This window comes from Cynara cardunculus, unplaced genomic scaffold (genome assembly GCF_001531365.2).
Source record: "Cynara cardunculus var. scolymus isolate 2C unplaced genomic scaffold, CcrdV1 Un_Scaffold_5547, whole genome shotgun sequence".
NCBI lineage: Eukaryota > Viridiplantae > Streptophyta > Magnoliopsida > Asterales > Asteraceae > Cynara > Cynara cardunculus.
In genome coordinates, this window is record NW_020202462.1 from 2,036 (window position 1) to 7,161 (window position 5,126).

Sequence of the window (5,126 nt, forward strand, 5' to 3'; positions counted from 1 at the left end):
CTAATCTTCAGCTTCAATCTTCGACATTAACTGAAGGTTGTTTGGTGTGAGTGTTGTCTTCTTAAGTATCGCTGTCTCTGATTGAATTATAATGCAAGTTCTTCAGCAATCACTGAACAGTCTCAGTGATGATCGCTGGAACTGAAAAGACAGAAATATAAATAAAACATATAAGTAAAAAGAGATTATCATCAAATCACTGAGAGAGAGGAAATTGAAAATTACAAGTATGAAAACTGAAACTTAAAGCTTATTCGCTGACTTATAGATTGTCAGTAAATGTAAAAAGTAACACTGAAACTCATAGACTTGTGTCCCTATTACTTTTTTCAGGGATCTTTTTCAGTGAAGTACATGAAATACTCATTTTATTATCATTGGTGATATTTCAAGTAGTTCAGTACATGTCTAATACTTATAGACTATAAGAATAATCACTGAAAGTAGACATAGTACAAAAGATTTACAAGGAAAAATAGATTGTTGTTACAAAGAGAAACTATTTTATAACACTTAGATCTATGTAGCTAGGTACATCTTCACCAAGGTTTCTTCGACGTAGGCATTCCCTTCGTATTTTCAGATCAATGACTTTTCCAGGCATGCTATCATCTATCTAGAGCAAGAGGTAAACCAAATGACCCATTGGACATAGATGTAGCTCGGACATTCTCTGAAATCTGACTTCACCTCCATAGTCAAGGAATATAACTCCTAACTCAGGTTTGAAATGCACAACATTGGGTGTATAGGGACCCTTATCTGGAAAGTCAAGATTCAACATAGAAATGTCTATACTCTGATGACCCTTCAGGACTTCATCTAMGRAGAACCTTGTTTCATGTTCGTTCCTTAGGGATGGTCCATCATTAGGATCAGAGAGCTTGAGTTTCTTCTTCCCACCTTTCTTCAGAGATGGCTTGTTAGGGACCGCGACATACCTGGACATCCGTTTGATGAGATCGCTGATGGTGTCCTCGATAATCGCCTTATGTATTGACTTGGATCGCTGAATGGCTTGCCTGATCTCCATCCATTCACTGTATCCATATCGGCCAAGGTAGGAAGGATACTCGGTGATGGCATCGAGATTATCCCTGGTGATGAGCATTGAGACCAACATTCCACCGCCTTTTGAACGTCCACTTATGCTGACGCTGATAATCGGGTGGGGACTGATTCTCTTCTTCAGCTTTGCTTCGCTCCATCGCTTGTCCTTTTCTGCCAGCTTTAGGTTCTTCTCATGCTCAGCTTCTGCAATAGAAAGAAGTTTAGCCTGGGCTTAGACAGCGTTCACCTTTTTCTTGGACTTTCTCTTGGGGAGAATCTTCGTAGCTAGTGACTTGGCCAGCCTTAAGTTGTCTTCAGCCTGGTTCTTTTGAAGCTCTAGCTCTTCTTCAGCTCGTAATGCCTAGAGTCTTTCAGCTTCGTATAGGAAGTCAAACTCACCACCACTAGAGGTATGAAGATGAATTTTTACTCTAGTCTGGTCGAGTGACTCCTTTAGCTGAGTCATCTGCTGGTCTGTAGGAGCACTGGAGATAGGGTGATCAGGGACCCACTCCAGTCGACCGTAGGTGGTTGATGGAATATGAAGTTGATACTTTGAAGTGATTACTACCTGAGAGGTAGAATCTTCAAATAAAGGTTGTTGAGGGATATTAAACAATACCTTTAAGTTTCCTTCTTCAGCAACCGCCTTGCCTTTTGACTTGGGGTCCTGGTTCCTTGAAGAAGTAGATTCACTTTCCCTTTGCTCCCCCTGGGATGCAGAATCCCCGAGGGTGACTCCCTTGGTGGTGGTTGATGGCTTCTGGTACTTGATGGTAAAGTCATCTTCATCATCATCGTCGTCGTCGTCACCATCTAGGTCACTTCCAGGGTTTGGGATGGTAGGTTCATCATCTTCATCATCATCATCTTTGTCTTCATCATCATCATCATCAACAGCAGCAGCAGCAGCGATGGAAGGAGCATCATCCCTAGGGATGGCATCGACTACCTCAACTAGAACAGCTTCGGTGATCATGATTACAGGAGCAGCAACCGCTTCAGCTCTAGGAGCCTTAGTTTTAGCTTCAACTGTAACAGATACTTGAGCAGCAGCAGGAGAAGGAGCAGCAGCAGCATCGGATGGTCCAGCCGTGTTGAACCTCATCTCCCCCTCTCTGGCTAAGACTTGAGAGAATTGGCCAAAGAGTTCGTCTAAGCGCTGACGCTAGAGAATCATCATTTCCTCTAGCCTTGACAGAGCACTTGCTAGAGTTGTCGTTGCCTCACGTGTCTCATTGAGCTGGGTGCAATCATCAGCAAATAAAGAAGGTGGGATCACTGGAGCTGGTTGACGGACAGCATCCAAGATCTGCTGAAGAAGACCAGTCTACTGATCGGCGAGAGCCTGAGCATCGTCAACCCTGCTGGAGAGAGCAGCAATGGCGTCGGTGTTGGCTTGAACAACTTCTTGGAGAGTCAGGAGGTGACTCTGAACTTCTTGAACGTCCGCTTGAATAGCTAAAAAGTTCGCATCAAGGTCAGCCTGGCGGGGCATCTCTTGGTGGACTTCAGTTATCCTGCTGAGAACTGAATCAACAACGGCGATGAGAAGTTTGATGTCAGATGCCATATCATAGTCATCATCAATCTCTTCATCCCTTCCATCTTCTTTCTCACCCCCGTCCTCGTCCTCTTCTTCAGCATCTGGCTGATGCATAGAAGAAGGACCTGCAAGAGAGGAAGTGTGAGAAACAAAGGGCTCAAGGTTAGTAGAAATGAAAGGGTAGAAAGATGGAATACCTGAGGGGCCATCAATGACACCTAAAGGATTGTAACTAGCGTGAGCAAAGATGTCGTCGAGAGGATGGACATCTGTATGCTGAGGAGCATCAAGAGGAGCAACCTCAGGTCTTGTAGTGTGTGTCTCAATATTAGGGAGGACAGTCGCTGATACTTCATCGACACGTGTATAGACCAAAGAAGGAGGAGAAGAGAAAATGGTTGAGAAGAGACGTGGGTGTTCAGCGGTGGCGGCGCTAATATTCACACCTTTAGTTATTTGGGTCACTGAGGCGGTTGGGGTAGAGGCCACTGCTATGAAAGTGATGGGAGGGATCACTGAAGAGCTAGGAGGGTTAGCTAAAGGCGTTTCGGGGTTAAGGCTAGTTTTAATAGCTGAAACCTTTCGAGAGGCTTCAGCCAGAGACGTGGTTGTCCCCTTTTTGGCCTTCTTGGCTCTTTGAGGAGAACCAAAAGTTGGTTGAGAGGGTTGTTTTGAAGGGGTTTTGGTGGCTTGGCTGGACTCGGGGGAGGGTTTACCCTTGTCCTGGCCACCTGAGGAGAAGAGGTACTAATGGACACAATAGAAGTTAGCGCCACATCACTGTCCCTCAACTTATGATCCAGAATCCTGGATCCAAGCTTGGAAACCTGAAGGTTTCCTTTCGTGGAGTAATTATCTCCAAAGATCTTCATAAAAACCATCGAAAGGAACCTAGTGTAAGGCAGCACATTTTCTCGCTGGCGCTTATTCAGCTTGAGCACCAGGTCATCGAAAATGACYGCAACATAATTTATATTGYGAYGTTRAATCGCAAATACGCCTATGGTCAAGGCGATCCTAGAGGTATGGTCCTTGCCTCCAGTTTTTCCACCATGCACTGGATGAAATGAAAGAACAGATATTGCCAGACAGCTGACATCTTGTTCTTCTCAATTTTTGACAAGGACTTCATGGGAGCATTTGAGTCCTTCTTCATTGGCCATTGATAGCCAATGGCGTCGAGACACTCGATGATCTCGGTCGTTGTGGGTTCACTGTCGCAGGGGTATTTGGGAAGGCGAAGAGCCATCCTCAAGGTGTTCACGCCAAACTTCACTTCCATGCGGTTGAAGGTGAAGTTGACCTATTCAACTTGGCGTCCAGGCTTGACCTTGACATCGATGACTTCTGCAGTGAACTAGAACTGCTAAAGAAGTTCTTTCACCATGATGGGCTCATGGTTGAGTGCGAAGCCTAGCGACAACTGTTTAAGGAAGTCGACCGCTTCTTGGTAGTCCGCTTTGGATGAGGGGATATCCAACAAGGCAATATGGTTGTCGACCTTGAAGGATACCTCATCGAGAGAAAAGTTCACATTCTTGGATGCATCTGTTTTAATAATAAGAATAAGATAAACAGGTTGTTAGTAAAAACCAAGATTGTTTGAGAGAAGAATATAGAAATTTTTTTGAAACAACAAAAACTTCTTTTGAAAAATCGATAAAGAAGATATAAGGTTTTTCAAGTAGAATATGTAAACAGAAACAAGATTATAATCAAGTAAGAGTTGATTAAATAATCTTTGTAGTTTAACATTTCAAGAGGACAAGTTTCTTGTATGACTTTTATTAATTATGGTTTGGAGAAACCCCCAGTAAACCACTCTTTGAAAGGAGTGTTTCTCTTTTCCCCTTAATGACTTTTTGAAAAGAGTGTTCCTCTTTCTATGTTCCTGTGGTTCTTGGAGACTCACCCAACATGTCTACAACATCATCATTACTATTCTCCTTGGTCATTTTAAGATCTGTAAATAAGAAATTATCTTTTTTTCTTTTTCATCCCTTGCAAATGGTTGGATAATTGTTTATCATGCACACCAAGGCATGAGTTAATAACTTTGAAAGCCTAACCCGTGCTTTCTGCTGACCTAGCCATGGAGTCCTATCTTTTAGATTTTACCAAAGTCTTCAACTTCAGAAAGATCTGCTTGTAACAAGAAAATGCATCACCGGTCTCAAAACTTTTTTGAAAGCAATGATGTCACGTAAACTTAAACCAATCAGTATTATAGATTGATACTTGGACGGACCTTATTCAAGGATGTTTAGATTTACCTAACTTATTGTTCAATTATCCACTGTGAACAACTTTACACATCAATATACTCCTTATACCAGTGTTCAAAGTTGCAACAAAGCACTTGGAACCAATTATCCAGCATGATTTACCATGAGCTGCTGTAATCATCGACAAATTCCTACTTGTTTGAGGTTCAAATGGAAAAATGGATTATTTTCTGATAGTTCTTCTTAGTACATAGAGTAAAACTCACCCCTATATATATATATATATATATATATATATATATATA

At 42.4% G+C, this 5,126-nt stretch overlaps 1 pseudogene; it reads right to left on the reverse strand.

The window, feature by feature from the left end:
• Window positions 1–3,962: 3,962 nt before the first annotated feature.
• Window positions 3,963–5,126, reverse strand: part of LOC112504422 — a 28,457-nt pseudogene continuing 27,293 nt past the window's right edge.